Below are 14,745 nucleotides of genomic sequence, written 5' to 3'. Positions count from 1 at the left end.
TAGCAGAATATGGAATCGGTGCTTTCAGGAGGGTAATACGGAATGTCGTGCTGGAACCCAACTGCCTCGTATCACTAGCAGTTGAGATGACAGGCATCTTAGTCACATGGCTGTAACGGATCGTGCAGCCACGTCTCGATCCCTGAGTCAACAGGTGGGGACTTTTGAAAGACAACAACCATCTGCACGAACAGTTCGACGACGTTTGCAGCAGCATGGACGATCAGCTCGGAGACCATGGCTGCAGTTTCCCTTGACGCTGCATCACAGATAGGAGCGCCTGCGGTGGTGTACTCAACGACGAAATTGGGTGCACGAATGGCAAAACGTCATTTTTTCGGATGAATCCAGGTTCTGTTCACAGCATCATGATGGTCTCATCTGTGTTTGGCCACATCGCGGTGAACGCACATCGGTAGCGTGTTTTATTCATCGCCGTACTGGCATATCACCAGAATATCACCCAATGGGGCGCCATTGGTTACACGACTCGGTCACCTCTTGTTCACATTGACGGTACTTTAAACAGTGGACGTTATATTTCAGATGTGTTACGACCCGAGGCTCTACCCTTCATTTGATCCCTGCGAAACCATACATTTCAGCAGGATAATGCACGAGCTCATGTCCTGGGTACAGAAAATGTTCCACTGCTGCCCTGGCCAGCACATTCTCCAGATGTCTCACCAACTGAAAACGTCTGGTCAATGATGGCCGAGCAACTGGCTCATCACAAAACACCAGGCACTACTCTTGATGAACTGTGGTATCGTGTTGAAGGTGCATGGGCAGCTGTACCTGTACACGCCATCCAAGCTCTGTTTGGCTCAATGCCCAGGCGTATCAAGGCCGTTATTACTGCCAGAGGTGGTTGTTCTGGGTACTGATTTCTCAGGATCTATGCACCCAAATTGCGTGAAAATGTAATCACATGTCAGTTCTAGCATAATATATTTGCCCAATGAATACCCGTTTAGCATCTGCATTTCTTCTTGGTGTAGGAATTTTAATGGCCAGTAGTGTATTAATTGTTTACTGGTGAGACTCGCTGGGAGTAGTTTCTGTTTACGCGCTGGCGCCAAATTTACGTGGGTGCTGAGTGCAGCCTATGGTATACTTCGACATCATTAAAGCCTCTTGTTGTGACTTTATTTTACAGGTGTATCTTAGTTATTTGAGGATTTACACTTTTTCACGTCAGATTTAGTATTTCTGCGAATTTACAATATGCATTTTAACTGCAACTATGTAACTATTTCTTCAGTATTTAACGCATCAAATGGGGTCGAACCTGCTGGGAATAGCTGCAGTGTTGATTACAAATGGCTTATTCCAAGAAAAGAAAGACTGAAGCGGCAGTAATAGATATTGCTGGGTGCATCCCTAACTCCAAAGACGAGAGGACGGCATATGTACATATATTTAAAAAAATTTAAAACATATTTTCATTTCAAATTTAATAACAAACTTGTCACAAAACACGTAAGTGTTCTATGCATTGAGCTGCATATGATAATTCTTAGGCTATTGTAGTCATGCATACTCAGATGGAATACTTGTTTTACTAAATTTATTTAGACTGATTGTATTACCACACTGAATTTGTACACAAGTCAGATTTCACATAATTGCCACATTATTTGATATTGTTAATAACATACACATATCAGTCAGATCCGCTAAGAGAGTCATGAATGTGGAATAAGGAGTTGGCCACCACTAAATCTTGCGACTCCCCTTAAACTAAACCTTAGTGTAAATTAAACTTTTATGGCTGCTGGCAAGTTATTGAAAATGTGTGTGCTAAGTAATGACCACCTTCCTCGACCAAAGTAAGTCATATAAAATCTTTGTCAGGATTGTTCTTATTTCTAGTGTATTGTACATTTATGTGTTATCTGACAAGTTTATTATTACTTTTTAAACGAAAATATATTTAAGGGGACCACACACTGCCTATCTAACCCATGTTAATTTAGGCAAGTATTTGACCCATTCCTGAAAAATCTATTTGATGCAGGACCTTAATATTTTTACTGTATGTTACATAATGCTAATAGAGTCAACTACACTAATATCTACTTTATCTGTTTTATAGTTTTTAAGAAATACTTTTTAAAATTTATTAACAAAAAATATTAAGTTTTTTCTGTAGAAAATGTTTTTTGTGAACTTCCTAATGGGGGAATATTAACGAATGTAGTACCAGAGGTGGCTTTTTATGTTATGCAGAGTCTCCGAAAATTTCATTCATTTATCTATGATAGTTTCTGATATAATGGGGCATATGTACTGAAAATTTTAGTTTGCGGGAAATTGACTTTAAAGAAAAATCTTTTGAAATTTGTTGCTTACAGTTAATTAAAAATATCCTGCTGCATATGATGGCCCTTCTTTGGCCTCTAGCAGATCTTCCAGCTTCTTTTTCACCTTCCTGGATATTTGTCTTGCTTTCTTGGCCATATTAGATGCAGACCTGTCTGCATCGGCTATCCTCATTTTATCGCAGTGTTGCAGCCCAGTGATTATATTTTCACCAGGATTAATTCCCAGCTTTTTCAGTACACAACACTTTCCAATATTATCACAATTGAATGTAAAAGCAGCATCATGAACTCCTAGTCTCATTGTATGCATGCCTACAAATACAGTTTTAGGATGGCAGTTCCAAACATTCATTTAGGTTCTGTGTCTGCCCATGCAGACATTTCCTTAGAAGGTCAGGATGAGCCAAATCTCTGAAAATAGGTTTCATTAATGTAATAACAGCAGCAGGACGAGAATGCTGCTGAGAATAAAATTTTCCAGTCGCCTGAGTCCTATTGTATTTGCACCACGAATTTTCTCCTGATGGACACAATCCATGACATGGCTTATCATCAGTAGAGGACTTATAGAAGAATATGGCCCAAACATATCTCTTCATTACCTCTAGATTTTCTTTATTTCTCCTAATTGCCTACCCATAGTATACCTGCAAGTTTTCTATTTCAGTTTTAGTTAACCAACCACGTCCAGTCAACAATTTTCCATTTTCTAATTTTTTTCCTCTCATATCAACAGTTTTTTCAGCCTTGTTCCCAAACGTTTTTGAACATGGCCTACACATTCTATTTTGCTAATAATGGCATCTCCGTATGCCTTACTGTCACCATCACCCAAATATTTAGTGTACCATATGCCTCTTGTTTCTATGGAGTGATGAAATATTTGTTGTACTCCATGAACTTCCATACCACCACTTGTTCCTCTAAAATTAGCCACACAGTTGTGTTCTTTGTGTTCATTGACTTTACAACATTTGCAATATTTAGACATTATCTCCACATCAAACACTTAACCTGTGTCTACACTCAAGGCAGTCACTACTCCATTCAGAGAAGTATGTCCTCTTTTCTGCCAACTTCCATCAAGTCCAACTGCAATATCCAAACATCCATCATTTTCTTCCACTGCTTCCCTAGCAGCCAGTTTCATGCTTTCCTCACTGACCTCACATACTGCTTTCTCTAATATTGCAGTCAGTTTTTCAAATTTATTTGGTGGTTGATGTAAGTTCATCCCTGAACAAAATGTTCTCCCTGCCACGATGCCCTTGCCAATGGATCATAAGGCATAAACTAATCTAGTATTGACTTCATAAGGTCCACTTGCATCTGGTGTTCAAGAACTCATAAATTAAATAAGAGCTGAGCATTTAGTGCAAATTAAATCCAAAGCAATTGCTAGGCCTTTTCTCCCACTGGCACTCTCACAAATTTTCACACTCTGTGACTCACCATCCTGTCTACATTGTACAAATTTAGAAATTACATCTGATAATATTCTCAGATTTATAATAATGTTCCTGCACCCCTGCACTCTCTTGAAATGATGAGAGCTTCTTTTATGATGCACTTGTTGAAGAATTACAATTAGAAACATTGTTGCCATTCGACATAACCTCTTATACAGAAAGCTTTCTAAGCTCGTTTCCTCTAAATTGTCGTTTCTTGAAAATACCTTTATGTTTCGTCATCTTCAACAAACACAACAAAACACATGTAAACAAGCACTGCAAACGTAAGTATAATAACTACTCGCAATCACACTTGAACAAAACTAACCATGTGTTTGGAAGTGTGTTGTTTACAAACAGTAGAAACAAAAGAATACCGACCGTTGCATTCCAAGGATAGCCAACACACTCGGGAATTAAAAAGAATCCCTAACGTGCAATGTAGGGGATATAAACATCAAAAATATATGCAGAAAAGTAGGTGACAGAAAAGTGGGCATCACGCATAAACACACGTGATAGGAAAATGTTCAAAACAATTTTTTTCCAGCAAAATACTTATCAGAGTACTTAAATAAAACCTTAATCTGTCGAAATATGATGAAAACCGAAAATCGATTTTTTTCGACCTGAACCATGATGTGGTCCCCTTAAGGCTTTTTGACTTTTTCCACATACATGGCATCCATCTCCCTTTGGATCCGTTGATGTCATGAGAGGTATTTGGAAATTAAAGTCCGATTTCTTACAAAACATAAATTATAACACATTTTTCAAAAATATGTTTTTTATTTGAGTAGCTCGGCTGCAATCGCGGCTAAATCAATGTTAGAAGATTTTGAGGAAAAGCAGGAAAACATACCCTCACTTTTACGGAAGTGGTAGAAGTGTTTTTTTCTCAGTAAAAAGGCAAAACAAACATAATGATCTAATGATGAGCGTCTCTAAAATACCATGTTAAACGCTAAATTATTATGCTTATATCAAAATTTATGTTTATCCAGTTTCGCAACCAAATGATCAAGTTGGACACTTGTGCAACAACATCTGTAGCCATGCTCAAAATCCAATTGGTTGCAAAAGCAGCGACAAAAGTAATTCGGGTGCATATGTGGCTATCTCTCGAAGTACAGTCGACTACCGGAGTATTTTAAAATAACGTGAAATGGAGAAGCTTAAATGAACAAACTGCTGAAAAGTCATTTTATTTTAAATCTTTAAAGAGGTTTAAACCTTTACAGTTGAAAATAAAACTTGAACTGTTACGAAGTACAGTAATAATCTTAGTCATTGAAATCAGACTTAATATTAGTAACATCTTTAATGAAAATGAGAAATCTATGGGAAACGAAAATATTTCAAAGAATGGATCACAATGTAAAGTGACTTACACTATTTTTGGGATATCATAATCATCCAAAAGCTCAAAATGAAGCTCTTCAGCCTCGCCGTTTTGATTTTCGCGTTTTCACTAGCTCCTGCTGATTAGAAATCTGTGTATAGAATTTTAACTTTTCTTCCTTGGGCCACATCTCTCCTCAGTGAAGTGCTAGGAGCCTCTTGATGTCAATAACTTTAGCTTTTTTCAGACGGACCCCATCTGGAATATCTTTAGGAGTTTCTTTTGGGAAATGTTTGCCTCTTTTAAAAATAGATTTCAGCTTTCCATTCCCAGAAATGAAGAATGGCTCTGCTAGCAGAAGGCACGTTTTCCTGTTTGCTGATTTTGTGAGAGTAACTTTTTTTACTTTTGAAACTGAAAGTGAAAGATCCAAAAGCTCTGATGACGTCATCGGTGAGCTTCTTCCAGTCTCTCATTTCGCAGTTGTCAGTCCTCTTCTTTTTCTCGACATTTAGTTTCCATTGCTCTATATTTCTTCATCTCTTCCTGGAACTGCAATTTGTCATGGCCTCTTCCTTGTTATGACCAACGTTACTCTTAGCACTACGTTCATTGCTCTTGTGCACATGTGCTTCTATAGTAGAAGTTTAGTCTTCATTATCATCATCCATTTCAGCTTGCCCTACGATAAAACTGATCACAAACTCCTTCTAAAGTCAACAATGCAACAAATGTGCTGGCTAGTCAGTTTATGATAAATCAACACCTTCTCATACTTTCCACAATAGATGCAAAAACATATGAGATTCTCTCCATTTTGGTCGCAGGCTGCTGAGAACCGCAACTTTTATGAAGTGTAGCGTATGGAAAGATGAATCTCCTGTTCTGCTTCCATATCCTTTGTTAGTGGCCATGATTCTTTAAGACTTGGCCTATTTTGCAACCGATTAGTATTTGCCTGGTTTTGCAATCCAGTGCATTGAGACTACGGCTGCGTTCGCAGGTGCGCGCGATTTTTCCACCTCATCTTAAAAGTCTTAGAGTCATTTTTTGCAGGCTGATCCATATAGAGTTAGACAGATAGTCAAAAAACGTACAAGAGGGCGGCTCTACCTCACTTCTCGTTTCCGGGTCACATAGCCACATTTGCCCTGGGTTACTCATTTAATTCCTTACATGTTTCTCTATATTTCTATATAGATTATGTAATTGTTTAAACATTTGTCATAACTTTCTACAAGCTTTTGTATCAATAAGTCTTAGACGTCCGCTGCCTGTGAGGATAACCAGTATTTAACTGCTTCTTTCAGCTCGTAGTCTGTTGTGTAGCTCTTACTACCTAGAAACTTTTTTACGAGTAGGTAGTGGGACAAGTGAAAGTCGCTCAGTGCCAAGTCAGGGCTGTACGATGGGTGGACAATCTGTTCCCATCCAAAAGATATGATTAGATTTTGGGTGTGAACGGCAGAATGTGACTGACATTGTCTTGCAGCAACAAAACTCCAGACATCAGAAAACCACACTGCTTATTCTGTATTGCACACTGAAGTTTAGGCATGGGAGTGCAGTAAGTGGCTGCATTTATCATGTACTTTTCTGCATAAACTCGACTAACAAGACTCCATTTCTATCCCATGTTGAAGTTGTCTACCTGGCCTTGACTTTTACTTGTGATGTTGTGTGATGCCACTCCATTGAATGACGTTTAGAGCCTGGGGTCATGAGAGAAACCCAAGTCTCACGCCTGTGACAACATTCAATAAAAATTGATCACCTTCCTTATGATATTGGTCAAAACATCAAGAGTGCAAGACATTCTTTCCTTTTTGTGTTTCTCAGTAAGGAACTGAGCATATGCACAATTTGCAAAACTGTGACTTTTCAGAGACAATTTTGTGCAAAGTTGCGTTCTGCCAACATTTAGAAATTCCAATGATAAAGTCGAAATTGTGAATCGCTGGTCCTTGCGAATCTTTCTGTCCATTGCTTTGCCTAAATCTTCTGAAACCATTGATGGTTGGCCTGATCGCAGTTCATCATGGACATCTTTCCATCCATCCTTGAAAGCTATCACCCACTTATGCACTTTGCTGTCGCTCATTGCAATGGGGCCATACACCTCACTTACTTGTCGATTAATTTCTACTGTTGCATCATTCCTTGTCGTCATAAAACCGAATCAATGACCGTATTTCACATTCAGTCCGCTGATCTATAGTTTAAACATTTGGAACTGACTCTGTAAACAGCACACTGTGACAGTATCACTGCAAATGGCGTCGTTCGATGAGCAAAGCATGGCAGAGGTGGTGCGCATGTGGTTTTCAGTGTGTGTGCGACATTGTATTAGCTGTGGCGATTCGGACCTTACTTTCTGACTAACCCTTGTACATTAGCATATTTATTTTCCTTTGTAATTGTGTCTTGTGTTTTCTCATTTTGTGACATGTTCTACAATCTTGAGAATCTACTGGCTATGAATCTATGGAACAAAAAGTACATCTATTCTAATTTAATCTGTTGTTCTTGTAAATGTTATAAAAATTAATGAAATTATGAATTAGAATGTTTGAATTGCGCCACAGATGGGCTCAGTGGAGTGATTAGGAGTTTGACCAAGCTGTATATTGCTACACCCATGTTTCAGTCTATAGGCTAAAGTGAGATGCTCCACTTGTAGACTTTTAGCACCCCATACAGTTGTGGTGGGCAGACAGCTCGTGGCCATAGTTTCACCACTTCAATGAAGTGACCTGTTCTTGAGCTTTTATGTCGCCTTCCTCTCCACCAAGGTGAGGACTAGGTTCCCTGAGTTTGTGCTCATATCAGCTTACTTCCCGTTCAATGGAAATTATTATGACAGTTGGACAGTATCACTGTGGGTGTACTCTTTGACAGAGTGTGGTGTATTTCTAGTAGAAGAGCTTGGAAAAAGTCCAGTTAAAACCAAACTGTTTCTACCATTCCATGACATGTTCGTCGTTTGGCCCCATGGCTGCGACAGCTTAGGTGAATTTCTCCCTTACCTCAACTTGCTTCAACTCAACATACAATTTACCACACAGGTGGAACAGGGTGGTGTCCTCACATTTGTCTGCGTCCAATTCAAATGGAAACCATATGGCAAGCTGGGACATAGAGTATACAGATCGTATCTACATACCTCTAATAGTCGCAACAACTCCCAGCATAAAGGCATTTTCTGCACACTTTTTCACATGGTGTGAAAACAGACTTGCAACTGAGCCAAAGCACCTGGATACAACATTCTGAAAGAATGAGTACAGCAACTGGCAGATATATCATATGTTTTGTCAGGTTGAACCTAGACAACAGCAGGAAGAAAAAGAACACAATAACCAGAGAGCATCCTGATTGTCAGCGATACCTCCAGAAAAGTCAGTAGAATACCGGAGTGACACAATGTCAAATGCGTATTTTCCACACACCCTCAGAAGAACGCAAAGTCCCTAAGACTGGCTAAGTTTCACGGAAGCTCGAAATTTAGTGCAAACGTCAATGCGAGATGCTTTTAATAGTTTCCAAAATGAAGTGTTGTCTCAACATATGGTAGAAAACCCAAAGAGACTCTGGTCGTATGTAAAGTACACCAGTGGCAAAAAACAATCAATACTCTCACTGCACAATAGCAATGAAAATGTTACCGATGATGGTGCCACTAAAGCAGAGTTACTAAATACAGTTTTCCGTAATTTCTTCACGAAAGAAGACGAAGTAAATATTCCAGGATTCGAAACCAGAACAGCTGTTAGCATGAATGACACAAAAGTAGATATCTTAGGTGTTGTGAAACAACTCAAATCACTTAAGAAAGGCAAGTCTTCCGGACCAGATGGTATACCAATCAGGTTCCTTTCAGAGTATGTAGACACAATAGCGCCTTTCTTAGCAATCATATACAATCATATGCAACCGCTCACTTGACGAAAGGTCTGTTCCTAAAGACTGGAAATTAACACAGGTCACACCAATATTCAAGAAAGAAACTAGGAGTAACCCATTGAATTACACACCCATATCACTGACCTCAATTTGCAGTAGGACTTTGGAGCATATACTGTACTCGAACGTTATGAATCACCTTGAAGAAAATGACTCATTGATACATAACCAACACGGATTCAGAAAGTATCGTTCTTGTGCACCACAGCTAGCTCCTTATTCCCATGAAGTAATGGCTACTGTCAACAAGCGACCTCAGATCGATTCCATATTCCTATATTTCCAGAAGGCTTTTGATACCGTTCCTCACAAGCGACTATTAATCAAATTACATGCATATGAGGTATCCTCTCAGAGAGGTCACAGTTCGTAGTGACAGATGGTAAATCATCGAGTAGAACAGAAGTGAAATCTGGCGTTTCGCAAGGTAGTGTCATAGGCCCTCTGCCGTTCCTGATTTGTATAAATGATCTAGATGATAATCTGAGCAGCATCCTTAGATTGTTTGCAGATGACGCTATAAATTACCGTCTAGCAATATCATCCGACGATCAATTCCAATTACAAAATGATCTAGAGAGAATTTCTGTATGGTGTGAAAAGTGTCAACTAGCACTAAAAAAAGAAAAGTGCGAGGTTATACACATGGGTACTAAAAGAAACCCGCCCAAAGATGTAAACAATAATGCATGAGCAGCATCTATTAGACAGAGAGGGTCCAACAGCCGACCAGTTCCAGTCATTCCACCAGGAAGAAGGTACACAGATCGTGTTGTTTGTAGTTCAACCATGCCTAGATGGTCAGTACCGCGGCTCGACCGCGTCCGCATACTTACTTTGTGCCAGGAAGGGCCCTCAACAAGGGAAGTGTCCAGGTGTCTTGGAGCGAAACAAAGCGATGTTGTTTGGACATGGAAGAGGTACAGAGAGACAGGAACTGTCGATGACATGTCTCGCTCAGGCCGCCCAAGGGCTGCTACTGCAGTGGATGATTAGTACCTACAGATTATGGCTTGGAGGGAGCCTGACAGTAATGCCACCATGTTGAATAATGCTTTTCGTGCAGCCACGGGACGTCATGTTGTGATTCAAACTGTGCGAGGTCCATGGCGAGGTTCATCTTTGCAACCACAACACCATGCAGTGCAGTACAGATGGGCCCAACAACATGCCGAATGGCTGCATCTTTTAACTGTTTCTCAGTCTCCCCCTGTCATTCCTGCAGCTTTGTCCATGTGATGGTCCCAATTTACGTCGAAACTAAGCAGAAGTCGGAGAGTGCTACATCTACCAGTTTCTGCAACCTGCGTAGAAACAGGAAGAACTGAGTTAATGCGACAGGACCATGTTTTGACCGCTGGAAAATGGGAACATGTTGTCGTAGCAGGGGAATGGAGTACGTCGCATAAATCTTCGTTCGTCTAGAAGAGGGTGCTAAAACAGATTGGACTTGCTTTATCATCATCATACGTGAGCTGGAAGTCATCTGATGACTGTGTAATAAAGAGGTTTGCTGTTAACGGTCGCAGGTAGATACTGCTCTAAGTCACTCATAGAACACACCATCGTGTACGAGTCGAACGCAGGTTATGCCGCACAACTGATATGACCTGACAGAACAATGGGGAAAAATGGTTAAATAACCTGCAGCACATCTCCCTCTCTTTCTACAGTGCATCAGTAGATTACTGTTAGATCATAACTCGTTACAACTCCATCTCTACCTATCATTCCATCCCCTTTCTGTCATCCTTTCAGGCAGATACAAGTCAATTTAGAGGCCGATGTATGAGTCTCCGACTTCTGCTCAGTTCCGACTTAAATTGGGACGATCACATGGACAAAGCTGCAGGGATGGCGGGGGCAGACTGAGGAACGGTTAGAAGGTGCAGAGGTACTGTCTAGAAGCATGTTGGAGTTTTACTGTAGCAGATAGGTTCGAAAAAGTTGACTCGTTTCCAGGTATGAGAGTGCCACAAATATGGTTCACTAGTGGCTTTAATCATAAAAATACAACTCCATAGGATCCAAAACAGCTATGTGTTTCAATGGAAAGACTTGATTCCAAATCGCAGACAGCATTTCTCCCTAAAAGCGCAATGCTAGAGATCTGAAAAACCAGTGTATTGGTCACAGGATTTTGTACATTTCTTACATCCTCTATCTAACGTTGCATCTTTTTAAGCGATTTGTGGCGTAATACACGATCCACTGTAAGTGATCATTCTCTATCAGCCATCATCCTCCCTCACCTACGACCCAGTGTATATATCGCAGAATCTGTGGCATGGCATCAAGATAGAATGTGTTAGAGATACTGTCTGTTAGCGTGAGAAATATCTAGCGGTGGCATGAGGGAGTTGAAAATACCGGCTTAATACCACGTTCCTAAGCCGAAACACTTTCTAAATTCGGTGATTTTATTACGAGCTTAGAGCGCTGGCGACGTTCACCCGCACCTTTGGTCTGTTAATACACACCCCGCGATCATTGTCTATATTCAGTGCCTGGTAGACCACTTCATTAGGAGGCAACACCATATTTCGTTTTATAAATCTTGTATAGTAGTTGACATGGATATCATTAGAGATACATGTGTGCGCCAGTAGAACCAAGACTGTGTTTTATGCAAGGTGACAGTAACGTAGCCATTAGTATCGTGTTTTGTAACAGCTGGCCGCTTATAAGACGATTGCGTCTCTCTAAGACACACTGGTACCACATTAAAGAAAGGGGAATGAAAGATTTTAATTACGAGAAAAATTATGTCCAGACATAAGAAGGATACAAATTTTCGTATTTATAAAGCTACAGTCGTCAGTAGGAGGTGCTTCCACACTTTGCTCATTGTCGAATATCACCAGATTGAAACTGCAATCTGAGGCGTAGCGCCGTATAACGAGTTTGCTTTGGAGGTGGTTAAGAGTGGGAGAGGTGACTCAGAGCTGGATAGTGACAGATGGTGACGCGAGACTGGACGCGCACGTAGTTTATGTATCAGCCGATAGAGGACAATACTGGATAGGGGGACTGTGATTTTAGTTTCGGTTGTGCCCACTAGAGTGCCCTAAGTAATAGAATGTTTTTCATAAACTGTTCCAGTATTTTCATAAAGTGTTATTATGTCATTTTGTGTATGTAAAATGTTACAAATATGTTTTAGCAGTATGAATGATGCGTGAGTGTGGTTTATGGGTTAATATGAAGATAAATATTTAACGAGTTATGTAGTGGGATTTAGTGTGGGAACATTTCGAAGAAGTATGGATATGGACTAAGGGGAACTTTTGTAGAATAGATTTGTAAAGTAAGTTTATGGTAAAGGGAAAGTTAATTCAGGTATAAATAAAAATAACAAATAACTTTATGCATAAACAAAACTTCAACATACTAGAAAATTACGTCGGTAAAAAGTGCAGTCGTGAGGTTTACTATTTTGCGATTGGTTTTTGATGAAAAGCGCGGACTGACGCCGGAGAGTGTTGTTTTGCTATTGGCTGTTGAGTAAACTGACCAATGGTAAAGCAATATTCTTCGCGCGCCTTTTTCTGCTGGTAGAAAAAGACTTAGAGTGTTCTAGAGAGGAGTCGCAGCCTAGCCATGAAACAGATCGGATGTGTGTAGTAGTAGTTCCGATGGAAATGTTAAGTTGCCAGATCTAGCAGTGTTTCATACGTCAAAAGTGTTGGAAAGTGACGGCATAATTATTCTGATGTGTGTGTAGAAATTTCGGAATTTTTAAGTGAATTTTGTGACGACAAAAGACATATATTCCGCATGGCATATTGAGCAGGTCGGTGGCTTAAAACTGTGACTGCATTTGGTACCGACAGACTTAATATTTGGCGAGTGTTCTCAATCAAAAACAATTAGTATTTTGTAGTTATTACGTTTTCGGGAAAGCAACGCCATAAACTTGCTAACGTGAGTGAAAGGGATTGTGAGTGACTGTGTTAAGACTAGCATGGGCTTGGCAGTGATACTTGTTCACCTAAGTTTCAGATTATATTAATTGAGGACAAAGTTTCCAACCTTTCATTTCGTGTTTCTCCCGAAACGTAGATTAGTGATTTTAATTGCAGCCTGGTTCACGTCGAAGTACAGTAGGTTTCACTCGGCTTTCCTACTGATGATCTGCTCAGACAATGTTCACAGGAGGGTGCAGGTTCGTCGTAAAGGGACGGAAAGAACCGCGCCGCCGCAAATCGTAATATTTAATTATAAGTACAGTGATAAAATATATGTGGAGATCGGTTTCAAGCTGAGAAATTCAAGCTTTCCTCAACAGTAGCAGAACAGTCTACTTGAGTAAGTGTCATCGGCAGTAGTTTCCGTTGTTCATGATCTGTAGACCACTTTTGCCGAGTTTCATTTTCAGTGCAGTATGACTGCTGTATGTATTTTTCTCGATCTGTACAGAATAGTTTCGCCACTTAAACTCTCGTAATTTGTCTGTCTGCAGAAAATGGCGCACAGTTCTCCCACACCGGCAGCATCAGCAGTTTGGTGAGTAAATTCAGTAAGAACCATTCAGAATGCTCCATTCACAAGAAGGACCATGACATCAGAGAGTCACAATACAACTCTCCTGCGTGGGATAGTAGCCCCTACAGATTGCTTCAAGCAAGACGGGGACGAGGGATCTACGAAAAGTTCATTGAATTCTGAGAGTCATGTGATGTCTTCTTTGTTCGAAAGTACAGAGAAAAGTCCAAGCAGACTGTCCTCCTTTGTTTCGGTCAGGTGGGATGCTGTCCCTCATCTGCCATTGTGGCTTTAGAGCATCTCCAGACCAGCAGCTTTAGGACATCGAAAATTCACCGAAAATTTAGCCTTTTTCCCATCTGTAGGACAATGCTTCAAATTCTGTTTGTGTGATTATTCTGATATTCCCATCTGTGCTTAGACACCAGTGTGTGCTTTGAGAGAAAAATAACAACCCTGACTCCAGCAGCAGCAAACACAAAACTAAGGCCACTCACCATTCCAGAAAAATCATGAACACAAATGAGTTTGATTTAGTAATTCCTGAAGCAGTCCTCTATCAAAGATAAGGGTATTTCCCACAAAAGCGTGTCAAGTGTCTCAAGGGTGGTTTCACAATTGTGCCGTGATGTTTTTAGAGTCAGTGTTCAAGTGTGGCGGTATACACTGCAAAACTGAGACAAACTACTGTGCAGCGATCTTTTTGAAAGCGCATTTATAGACATATAAAATTGGATTTAGTAACTCCTGAAGCAGCTCGTTCTCAAAGACAAGGGTATTTTCCACAAAAGCGCGCTAATTGTCTCAGGGGTGGTTCCTAAGTGCGCTGCGATCTTTTTTTGGAGTCCACATGTAAGTGCAGTGGTGGTATTCCTCGGAATAAAACATGTAACTACATCGAAAATTGTTTAAACATTCTTGCAACATCTTCAAAGCTCTCTCACTCTCTATGTGCAGTGGTACATTTAGTTCCTGTGACATCTGCAAGTTATGTATGTGACAGTATTCCGCACATTCCTTGAACACCTGGTGTAATAACTCCCAAAGCAGTTCATGTTCAATGACAAAGGGTGTCTGTGCGCCAGAGATCGGAAGAGGGAAGGCTGTAGGTATCTGCAATTCAACAGGAAGGACACGGCTGCTCCTGCAGATACCATGCAGTGGTGCTGTGAGCCTA

Source organism: Schistocerca piceifrons, chromosome 5 (genome assembly GCF_021461385.2).
Source record: "Schistocerca piceifrons isolate TAMUIC-IGC-003096 chromosome 5, iqSchPice1.1, whole genome shotgun sequence".
In the NCBI taxonomy this organism is placed as follows: Eukaryota; Metazoa; Arthropoda; class Insecta; order Orthoptera; family Acrididae; genus Schistocerca; species Schistocerca piceifrons.
The sequence above is the reverse complement of the archived record's forward strand: the minus strand, read 5'-3'. Positions refer to the sequence as shown.